This window comes from Chroicocephalus ridibundus, chromosome 9, assembly GCF_963924245.1.
Source record: "Chroicocephalus ridibundus chromosome 9, bChrRid1.1, whole genome shotgun sequence".
Taxonomy (NCBI): domain Eukaryota; kingdom Metazoa; phylum Chordata; class Aves; order Charadriiformes; family Laridae; genus Chroicocephalus; species Chroicocephalus ridibundus.
The window spans coordinates 41,559,584-41,571,833 of NC_086292.1; positions in this window are offsets into that span (position 1 = coordinate 41,559,584).

Consider the following 12,250-nt stretch of genomic DNA (forward strand, 5'->3'; position numbering starts at 1 on the left):
TTAGGGGCCTGAACCTGCCAGGAGCCTTCAGCTGACCGAGAGGCAGACTTGGTGCAGTTACAAGATCGAGACTAGTTGTTCCCATGACATATAAGCTTTACCTCCTTCCCTTCTTTGTTTCTTCTTTGTGGTGTTTCAAATAAGTCCTAAATATGGGGATAATGTTTCCTTAAGTGGTAAGTGCTCGGTATTGGTTTTGGAAAAAAAGATGTCGGAATATTCCCTGTATGGAAGGAATGACAGCCATGCTGAGTTCTGAAGGTCATTCACTTTCTGGACTCTCTTCTCCCAAGTATTACTAGAAAAGGCAAGTAACATGGTCCTGATGGCAAAAGCAAAAACAAGAGAAAATGGAACTGAGCAGCGGCTGAGGGCTGCAAAGAGGGCAAGCGATAAACCAGAGCAAAATTAACCAGATCAAGGAAATCCCCGCTGTGTGGCCTCGGGCATGCTGGCGATGTGGCCCTGAGGAGAGCCGGGCTGGACCAGGGCTGTTGCGGGGCAGGACGGAGGTGCCAGCAGAGACCCTCCTGCTGTGGCGGAGGAGGACTGGGAAGGGCACAGGGGCAGTAGGTTATGACCCAGGTGTTGTCAGGGCTGTGTGGACACCTGGGTGCTTGCCAGGGATGGAGCAGCAAGGCATGGAGACGCACTGGTGTGGGGAGGAGATTAAACAGTCCCTCGCCTTCAGAAAAAAAACCAAAATCCCTTTCTCTTCCTGGGTGCTGTGAATGCATCTTGTCCTTTGTGAGAATAAACTGACTGACCCATCCTTGCCTTTAAAGGATCCCCGATTGCTGCTACCCTATCCCAAATCTCTCCCAAATCAGAAACACCCCTGGCATGGAGCACATACATTCTGCCCTTCAGCAGACAGCCTGTCCTTTGGCTTGGGACTGTTCAGGTGGGAAAATAGCCTTTCAGGTCTTTGTGATTTGTTTTACCCTTTCCTTTGTTGGGTCCTTTTACAGGAACCCAAAAGTAGTTGTGAAAAGACAGCAGAGACTGTGTGGACCTTGGGTAACATTTTTGAAGACTGTGAGACCTGCCAAACAGCCCGAGAGAAAGGATCTTACTGTGTTGATTTGTTTTCTTTGGTTTATGGGGGGAAAAAATATTTCACACATAATTAGAGCAGCCACAGAGAGATTGTATTAAGGGCGCTTTACTGGAAATTTCAAGGGACAGAACAAGGGAAACCTGTGTTAACACTAGCAACCAGGAGAAGGACCTTGCCTGCAAAATGGTAGGGAAGGACAATGTGGAGTGTTCAAGCTGCAAGAAAGAAACTGTTCAGGAGGGCAGCATGTGCATCAGGGTCTGGGATTAAACTAAGCTACTGCGGGCGTGATGCTCCCTGCCTCCCTCCCCCAGACCCCGCGAGGGCTGCAGACTGCCAACCTGGGTGGTCAGGTGTGGAGCTGAGGGGTAAGATACCTACAAGCGAGGAGAGCAAGGACCAAGAGCCCCACTTACTCCTCTGGTATCAAGAATCTTGGTATCTTGGTGTCTCCTTCAGCTAAATGCACCCAATTTCTGCCTTGTATCAGTGAGTTAAACCAGCCAGTCCTCCTGTTTTGAAGACCTCTCCAACATTCTCTAAGAGCTCTTGCCTGCTTCTTCCATCTACTGATCCCACTCCACAGAGAACAGCAGTTTTTTTAATGCAAAATCTCCCCAGACAGATTCAAGTTGCTCAACCTTGCCCACGCTGTAGTGACAAGTCCACCATAGACCTCTTTCTTTCTGGCTGTTCCCATGAAACCCATCAGTGTAGGCTCTGTATCCTCTAGAGTTCTGAGTTCCCTGGTGGACCTTGCTGTATCTGTGAGTGTGTGTTTCTCTCCAAAGAGAGAGTTATATGAGTGAGGTATGACCTTATTTAGGTGGGGTTTTTCACTGCTGTTGGGATTTTTTGATCCCTTGGGCTCAGTGAGATCCCTGAAAATGAAGACCCCAAGTCTCTGTTTTAATCTAGTTTGAGGGAAACTGATACGAGGAGTAGAGGACTGATGTGTCCATGAGACTCATGTTGCTACCTTATTGCATGGCACCTATTGTTGATCTCTCCGAGCTCTCCACCACACCTTGTGACATGCAGAAGTATAGAATCATAGAACCATAGAATCATAGGATGTGTTGGGTTGGAAGGGACCTTTAAAGGTCACCTAGTCCAACCCCCCTGCAGTGAGCAGGGACATCTTCAACTAGATCAGGTTGCTCAGAGCCTCATCAAGACTGACCTTGAATGTCTCCAGGGATGGGGCCTCCGCCACCTCTCTGGGCAACCTGGGCCAGTGTCTCACCACCCTCATTGTAAAGAACTTCATCCTAATGTCTAATCTAAACCTGCTCTGCTCTACTTTAAAGCCATTGCCCCTCGTCCTATCGCTACATGCCCTTGCAAACAGCCCCTTCCCAGCTTTCCTGTAGGCTCCCTTCAGGTACTGGAAGGCCATTATAAGGTCTCCCTGGAGCCTTCTCTTCTCCAGGCTTAACAACCCCAACTCTCTCAGCCTGTCTTCATAGGAGAGGTGCTCCAGCCCTCGGATCATCTTCGTGGCCCTCCTCTGGACCTGCTCCAACAGGTCCATGTCCTTCTTGTGTTGAGGGCTCCAGAGCTGGACACAGTACTCCAGGTGGGGTCTCACAAGAACAGAGTAGAGGGGTAGAATCACCTCTCTGGATCTGCTGTACTATTATTCCTGCTTTAAAAATAGAGAAGTGAAGAGTGAAGGTCTCACCGCTCTGGTGAGACCAATTCTATAAGACCACAGCCTTACTCAGGGCCATGTTAAAAATCTCTGTTTTACACATATCTAGCCGCCTACAACTAGCCCTACAGTGGCCCTGTATACCCTGAATGCTTGTTCCCAGGCAGGGGAAGCAGCACTTAGACTCTCCTGCTTGCAAACCCTGCTCTTCCCTATGAAAACGAAGTGCTTGCTGCCAGCTGGTTTGTCTTCCTTATTGTTGCTGCTCGCTTCATTTTTAAAGCTTACGTCACTCTGTGGCCAGAGATATCTTGGGTGTCTTACAAGATCCACTCTTTCCCAGGTTACCTGAGGGCAACACCAGAACTGAACAGCAGCTCTACAGAAGGCACGAATATACTGTGGCCGTTTATTTCCTACTGTGCTTAGGAGATGAGTGAAGCATATTTGTGGTGGTTGCTATTAGACATTAGGGAGGAGCATTGCCTGGTGGTTAGCGTAGGGACGGGCTGTCAGGACTCCTGAGTTATATTCACAGCAATGCCACTGACTTTGAAGGCAAAGTGACATGACCTGGTCTCCTCATCCTTGACAGGGGCACCAGTATATTTAACTACTCCCCAAGTGGGCTGGCAGCACCCGGGTAATTCAGTAATTCAACAGCTGCTCAATTCTTTATGTGTTGCCTCAGCTGCCATACTGTGTTGCTCTGACTGTATGGTGGTGCTTGGCTAGAAGACACATAAAGTCAGAGGTGTTGAGCATCTACAGTCTGTGGAGGACTACGGAATCATGGAATCACAGAATCACAGAATTTCAAAGTTGGAAGGGACCTCTAGAGATCATCTAGTCCAACTCCCCTGCTAAAGCAGGATTGCCCAGAGCACATTACTCAGGACTGCATCTGGGTGGGTCTTGAAAGTCTCCAGAGAAGGGGACTCCACAACGTCCCTGGGCAGCCTGTTCCAGTGCTCTGTCACCCTCACCGTAAAGAAGTTTTTCCTCATATTTGATCGGAAATGGAGGAGGTGGATGGAGGTGAAGCAAAGCACAGCAGTCACTTGACACTACATTCAAGTTGTGCCCATCCCTTTTTCTTGGGAGCTCTTCTCCTTTCTTCTCTTCTTGGACTTTGTACATTTCCCTGCCCAATATTTGCTTCTGGAATATCCCTCTGGCTCTCCTGAAGGTTCTGTCTTACCTCCATGTCAGAAGGCCATTTCTCTGTGCGCGTCCCCGACTCCCAACCCGTGTCCTCTCTGTCTTTACATGTGCCATGTGGCAAGAGGCTGCCAAATGTCCTCCCTCAGTGCCGGGTGCTGCTTGTACGGAGGAGCTGAGGAGGCTGGGTTTGGAGGCTGTGTTTGAATCAGCTGCTGGAGACATGGAGGTCAAGGGGAAGGGAATAAGGCAGAGGAGCAAAATCCAGACAAAATCCAGATTATGGCAAGGAGGAAAGTGAGTGGAAAGATACTCGGGCTTAGGCAGGCAGGACCTGTCTGTCACAGATGAAAGAGTGACGACTGGTACTGCTGGGTCTGAGAAGGGAACTGGGGAGCTCGTCACGCTTCTAGCCTCTGCTGGCCAGGGAGCACCTGGGTGTTGGGAATTAGATTAGGTAGATGAGTATTTCTGCCCATTACTAAGCTATTGCCTGAAACTCAGGATGCGGATTAATTGGGAAGCAGTACCAGGAGGCAGGGAAGGCTTTGGGGCAGTGTTTACAGCACTCCTCCTTCGTGCAGGGGGAGGGTGGCCAAGAATAACCCTCTGTTTGCCATTAGCAAGGTGAGCTGGTTGGATTTTTCCATTTGCCCTGTGTGTGGCTCTCATCTTTGTCCCCTGACGCATGCCAGCCCTGGAAAAGCCACTGCCCCGGTTGTCCCCAAACAGGCTTCTCTATTCAACACCGCTCAGCTAGTCGGGAGGAGGCTGGGGCGCGAGGAGGGACAGCACGCATCCCCGGCAGCCCCCGAGACACTCGGGCGACGTTGGTCTCTTCGTTGCCGCTCTTCCCTCATTTAAAGCCACACTGTTTACCTTCCAGTCTGGATGCAGAGGTGGAGGGCTGGCAGGCACGCTCTGGCTCATGGTACCCTCAGGGTAGGAGACAAAAGACGGAGGAGGGAAGTGGGGCTGATGGCAGAGCCAGCCAGGCTGGCAGGGATTTTCCTTTGATGTGTGCCTCTGGGCAGCGCTTTTCCATGCTCCCGCAGCTGCTGCAATTATGCCGCTCTTTCCCCTGCCAATTTTCCGTGTCCGTTAGTGCTGAGGTTGGTTTGTGACATTAATTCTTTCTCTGCTGAGGTGGGCGAATAAGCTACCAGGCATGTCTCCGGTTTAAGAAAGCCAGTGGTCCAGCGCCTTTGCCACAGCCACGCAGTGTGCGGTAGACCGCAGGCAGAAGAGAGTGCACAGCAGAGCAAAACAGGGCGGCGCAAGTGGTGGGAAAGGGAGATCTAGAAACAAAGTGGCCCAAAGCATGCTCCCTTCCCACCGCCTGGGCTTGGTGTTGCTCCGCACCCCGGGGATCCTCCCCACAGACCCCACAAACCACAGTGCTGGTCTCAGGTGGCATCCCCGCCTCCACGAATACCTGGGCCAGGTACGTGATTACTGCACCAGCAAAAGGCTGGTAGTCCCTAGCCACAAATACGCTCAGAGCACCACTCCATCACATTCCCTGCCATTTATTCAAGCGTATGCTGAGACCATCACCTCTCCGCTGCTGTCCCTGCAGAGCTTTCTCACTCTTGTCCTCTCCGACAGTCTCAAAACAAACTAAGGCACCGTGGTTTTATCTTGCCTGCGTAACTTGAACCAGAAAGGCAGCTTAAGCACAGGAGGAAAACTATCCCATTGCTACGTGACGAGGAGTTACCCAAGGACCCCTTCAGAAACCCAGCTTTGAGCAGGAAGCTCATTTGCAAAACCCTTAGCGAGTGAATATTAGCATACAATGTCAAATAACAAATTGATTATTTGAAGTTCCCTCAAAGCAGCAAGCCTAGAGAGAGTTGATGGGAAACATCTGCCCCAAGATCGATGTCAGGATTAGAATCCATCTGAGAGAGATCGGGTAGATTGAGAATAAATGGTCACTTTTCAACATGGCGAAAGAGAGGTGGCATGAGAGATTTATGAGGCTGGATGAAGAAGGGACTGCTCTGGTATGACAGCTTCTGGCTCTCCGGACAGCAATACATTTGCCTTGTGCAGCTGCATCCGACTTCCCAGCAGAGTCTTGGTCTGTGCTGCAGTGAGCTCCTGCTGAGGGAACTTCAGGATGTAAAGATGGAGAAAGAGGTTTCCTTTCCGGGCATGACCATGAGCTGCAGGCAAACGAAGGAACTGGTTAATGGTAGCTGAGACCTGAATAGGACACTTGACACAGCTCAGAGCTGACTGACCTCAAACACACGCAGACATAATTTTCTGTGCCAGGGTGAGTGCTAGCTCTGCCTTTTGAGAAGCTGCCAACCTGCTACCATTGGAGACTCACAGATCCTAACTGCAGGGCCTACAGGCACCTCTGTATTTCATTTCACATGCCAGAGACCCCCGCATAAGCAACTGTCCAGTGGGACCAAAAAACACCAGCAGAGAGAGAGCAGGAGTGAGAAAAAAAGAGATTTTAAGATTGGATCATTTCTCCTCTGTATTGGCCGGAGGAACCCCTGCCTGGCCAGGTCTATGTCTGGGGTGAGGGACTGGAGGCGCATTAGGCAGCAGAGTTTGGGCATGTCTGTATTTCTGCACTCACGCATTAAATTAATTGTCCCTTATCTTATCGGAGAGCACAGAGCAGGGCGAAAACCCAGACTGCAGAGACGCAAGTCTGTGAGACGAGTGGCGTGGTGGGACATCTCTCCTGGTGACACCCTGGTGCCCTGGGAGCCTCCTGCTCCCTCTTGCCCCAGCTCATTGGGGTGAGCCCGGTGTCCGGTGGTGGGAGGAGCGGGCTGAATCTGTTTTCCATCCACAGAACCACGGACATTGAGGGCTGTGTTCCTTCCAGCACTTGTGCTAACTCATTTAAAGCTACCTGGGATAATTGCGCTTTGCTGCTGGCACGGCAGACATGCCCAGGAGCAGCCCCTTTGTGGAAACTCATGAAAAACTGACTCAACGGCTTTAAAGGACAGGACCAAAGCTGCAGACGGCCTCTGGGCTGAAAAGCAGGAATCTTGTTCACTAATCAAGCCACTTCAGGTTATTGAAATGCCCCTCTTTGTGGCCAAGGATCTCATAAGTGTCTCAGTAGAAAAGCCTGCTGAGCTCTAATCATGTGTAGAGTGGGATTTTATGGAGGATGTCTTTTCCTTGTTCCAGCAACTGGTGGTGAATCTTCCTAAAATCATCGGTGGGCCTAGGTATCTTGAGCTGTTCTGGCTGGAGAAGGGGTAAACACCCTGTATTCAGAAAAGTCAGGACCAGAAATTAAAGCGATAGGGTACACTTCAAGGCTCCTGCATGAAAATGGCCCAAGCTTCTGATGCTCTTAACCAGGGGTCTTCTGATGGTCTTAGCCAGAGGTCTTAGGGCAGTTTCCTTAAACAGTGCCTGTGTGGACAAGGCAGTGGAGATATTACGGGACTGCAAGAACTGGTCCTAACACAGCACTCATGCTTAGGCTTTGAAGGTACCAAAGAGGACACAAACCCAGGGCGCCTGCCGATGACAACAGGAGGAAGTCCTTTTGGGAGAAGGTTAAGATTCAACAGCAAAATGGCATGGAGGTGCTGGGAGCTGGGTTTCTGGGTGCTAAACATAAACGCTGAGGGCTTTCTGGGCCTGGGGTACAAGCAGGATTAGTGAGAATGCTCTGCTTGTTGGCCATGGTTTTCTTTCAGGCCATGGATAAAGAGGGCAGGAATTTAACGTACACTCTTGGTCTTAGTGGCAGCACGGATGGCACTGCAAAAAGAAGCCTGTGTCTAATTTAAAGCAGTTTGTTAAGCCAGTGAGCAATTTGCATAACTCTGTGATTTGAGGAGAGACGAGGCAGCTCTGGTCATCTTGTCCTGGCTGCCAGTGCCCTGGAGTTGATGACCACAGGCATCTGGCAGGGAGCAGCGACTCAAGACCTGGACTTCTGGAAGAACTGGAAGTCCTGCAGCTCTCCACGCACAGAGTGCCCTTGTTTAGCAAGGCTCAGAGAGCACCCTGCACTTTGCTGCACGCTCCCCAGCTTGGTCGATCGCTGTTTTCTCCCTGTCACCCTCCCTAAATCAATGGGCTCCTGTGCCTGCTGCTTTTGTATTTTTCCCCGTAGGACTCAACAGATATCTGTTGCTAAAACCTTTAACTGAATTAAGCAGGAGCTACGCTGTTTTCTGGAGTTAAACTGTTATCTGTGTGGTCTGAGCGCAGCCTTGCACTTGGCCAGTGCAGCAAATTGGGCTACAGCCACCCACCGCATCCCACGAAGATGCCGGCTGGTCCTCCTCAGTGAGCAAAGCTGAAACCTTTGGGAGGTGGTCGGAGATGTGAGGACTTCTGTGAAGACTGGAGCACTCAGACAGTCTGATGGTGGTAGCCACAGGCGCGATGAATGAAACACTGACTACCTACTGCCTAGTAAAGCTGAAAGGGGAATCGGTATAATAATCTGTCACTTATTCAGCGATGCGACACGTTACCTTTCCCCTCCCCTTTCCTGGACAGAGGGGGGACACTTTGCACAGTGTCTTCCTGCATCGGAGAGGCCTTCCTGCATCCCTGCACAGTCTCCAGCACTGCTGAGGCAAGGAAGGGATGGTTATGACATTAACTCATAGGAAAATCATGAAGCTAAATGTTCTGGATGATGCTGGTTTTAATAGAGGACAGTGGCGCTTCCAGAAACCCCTTTGGAATTCAGTGATCTCTCATCCGACTCACCAAAGAACTTGACAGACCTGTTTCAGGCTGGGAGAAATGGCCATAAATAATGAGCCGAGAGAGCTGATCCAGATCCAGAACATTAAAACTCTGAAGACCCCCTCTAAGGATGTTAAAAGGCAAGGAGCTAGTGCGGCTGCATTCACTACTGTGATTACCTGCAAATGAAGGCAGCAGCTCTGACTCATGTGCTTATGGAGGAGAATTATAAAGAGATCTGTATTCCCAATTACTCTCCGGGCTGGAGGGCAGGAGCTGGGAGATAATGGGCAAATCAGATTCAGAGGCGGAGGAAAGCTGTTCCTCTTCCTCTGCCTGGCTGCGCGGAGCCCACAAACACAGGATTTGAATTTTCTTATCTCTTACACAGCATCAGCTTAAGAAAGTATGGGCATGCCTCCACTGCTGATATTCATGCACATGTGCTGTCTTGGCATGCTTTTTGACACGAGGATGAGACTTAACTCGGGTACGGATCGATGCCACGCTGCAAACAGGGCTTAAGGCTGCTGCTGGCTCGGGGGACACGCTCTGAGCCCCGATCCCGACAACCATCCTGAAGCTGCTCGGCTGCTGAGCTGGGGAAACGTTTTATGAATCGAGGCAAATGAAATTTGGTTTCACATAATTTCCTCCAGCCTCAACTCTGCCCGTTGACAGAGAGGAAATGCTTTTCACATGCCAGCTGGTGACACTGCTTCATTATAAATTGCTCACCTCCCGTTTTTAAGACATGGCTGCAAAATACATAGACAGCTCTCGGATCAGCCAGTCTGCCATCTCTGGGGCATCTGCTGGTGCTTGGCCTCGGGGGTTGGTAAGAGTCACCTAAAAATTTAACTGCTTTGCCTGGAGACAGGCTTGGAAATCCTGGGACTGTCCAAGCAACTCCCTCATCATCCTCCTTGGGTACCAGATCAGCTATGGGAGTAGGGTCAGATGGACACCCCTTTCTAATGCCACCTCTGAAAGGTCACTTGGTCTCGTCTTCCCTGCACTCTCTCTGCTCCCACCACAGAGTCTGTGACCCCTCGAGGCCCATGCCCTCGGAAAGCATCTCACTCCCCGCAGCCCGGTGTTAAATACCGCATCCCAGGAGCGTGTGTGCGGGGTGTCTGCAAAGCTCTCCCCAGGAGGAGGGCTGGGAGCGAGCACTCACTGGTACTTTTCCATCCTCCTCCTCGCAGGCTGCTGGCAGCCTCGGTGAGAGCTGTTTGTAGGGCTGAAGCCAAGAAGTGTCCCGTGACGTGGCCAACCCTCCTTTGCCAGGAACCACCTTTGCGGCGGCAGCAGCAGTGTCTTCTCCAGCCTTATAGTCATCTTTATTTTCATTTCTCTCTCCCAGCTAGGCAGGGGAGGGAAGGCAGCCAGCAAGCCTGTAGGGGTGGAGATGTCAACTGCATGGGGAGAGGCAGGAATTTAGCAGCCCCTGGGCAAACCCAGCACTTCTGAGGGGCTGGCTGCCGTTTACACACCTTTGTGGATTCCAGCCCCTCCACCGGAGTTTAACTCCTCCGGTGCCAGGCTACCACAGCCACAGGTTAATTGTGGTCTTCTCCCTCTCAAAAGACATCCCCTTTCTTCATGCTTGTGACACAAGATTTAGAAAGGTGGTGAGTGAAGAAGAAGGTTGGGAAGTTCCCCAAGAGCAGGGACAAGCTCTGCTTCTCATTTCTGAGCCTTTCCTGAGTGATCTAGATGGTTCTTGGTCTGTGTTTGGGCAGCATCCGCAAGCAATATGTGTCTTTGGTCGGTAGTGATTTATTTTGTAATTGGACTCTTCAGTGCTGTAAAAATGATAGAGGTAAATTACAAATTATCTGCCAAAACAGAATTGAAATGAGATCCTCAGAAACCACTTTAGCCACAGGACTGGAAGATTTTTAGCCAAGTCCTAAGGCCATTGGTGACATTACAGGTGGGGGTACCGATGTTTATGAAGATCAGTATAAGATCCTGCGTGACAAAGTTGGCAGCATCACGTAGTAGGCATTTTACAAGGCAATAAGCACCTCGAGAAGGAAGAGGGAGGGTGTTATGTAGCTCTCCAGCTAACTTCAATATACTTGTTAACTGCAATTGAGTCATGAGGCTTCGCACATCCCAGCTATAGTGCAGAGCATGCGTGTGGATTGATGGCCACCACTTCAAGGCTTTACTCCTTTGAGGTCCCCTCATTGGCTTGAATGGCTTGAGATAGTTTCTTGTCCTTGAGTGAGGATAGAGACTACCTGAGACAAAGAGCTGGACTCTGTGCCCAGCTTCACCCCGATCCTCCGTATTGTCTTGGGCACATCCCTTATGCCAATTTTTGCAATGGCTTTTAGCCCAGATGCCATCACAACCTTTGCATTTACATGATGAGGAGGGAGAGAAAGCCAGGACCAGGCTGCCACAAGCAAGCCACATTTCCTGGAGGAGAGCAAACAAACCAAACCACCAATGTCTCATTTCACCAGAGCATGCCGACACCAGCTTACGCACACACCGCAAGTGGCAATAAACAACAGTGACTTTTTTTCCTTACAGGAAAAAAACAGTCAAAACCAGTCCGGGATAAGAAACCCCACCATGAACAACATGACATTTTGTATTCTGGCTGGCAGTTGTGATTTGGTGGGGTTTCTAAAAAACACGATGTTCCTTCGAGTGGACAACAGAAAGCCGTCTGAGAAAAGCAGAGCTCAGCTCAGCTCCACAGTCCCCTTGGGCCAGCGTCCCTGTGAACCCTCCACTCGCCATATCCTGTGTCTACCTGCGTCTGTAAGTCACTTCTTCTCCATCTCCATTTTCCCCCTCTTTGAGGCTCCAAACACTGCGTGGTCTATGGCTCCAGCTGGGGAACAAGTGAGGACCTGTGTCTGCTCTGACCGGAGCCAATTGCTGTGTGTAAAGTGATTGAATACAAAAATTAGAAATGAAAAGGAGGTTGGGGTGAGGCGGCCAAAGCAAACACACGTAGCAAACACAGGAGGAGAAGAAAGGCTTGCAAGAACCCTAAATTGGGTAGCTCTTAGAGTGTTGTGACAGACGTCAGGGAGAGAAACACGGTCTGGTTTTGCTCCTGGGGGGCTGTTCTGCCAAGCTCACCAGGACAAGGTCTGGTTACAGCACGGTGGGTAGCAGGGCTCTTTGCTCCTGAGATGTTTTGGAGGCTGAAGCTGGGCTGGGATTTGCCAGAGGAGCAGTCCTCAAGGGATGGTTTAGCTCTGGGTGGTGCTGTGGGAGCAAAGAGCATTGTGCCCTTCCCACAGGCTGGTTTATTGCAGGTCCTCTCCCCAACTTGCCATTACTCCCTGTCTCCCAGACAAGACCTTGCACATCCCCAGTGCAGCCCCCGGCTTCTCCCAGCTCCTTTGCCTCTTGGGACGGAGTTGATGGGGGCACCTGGTCAGCACCCTGCCAACCCCACCACAAACCCTGGCACGGGAGCAGGTCCCCAGCGTGTTCTCCTACATGTTTTTAAGGAGCTTTTGAGTCATCCCAGCCGGCCCGTGGGTTATTTGTGTGCCGTGTCCTCCATTTGCTTGGCATCTACATTCGATGATTGGCCACCAGAGTCCGGCCCCCCGATTGTACGAGGCATGTTTTCAAAAACAGGACAATAATAATAATGTGCTTCTCTTTAGACATTTCCGTCACAGGTAGATCTT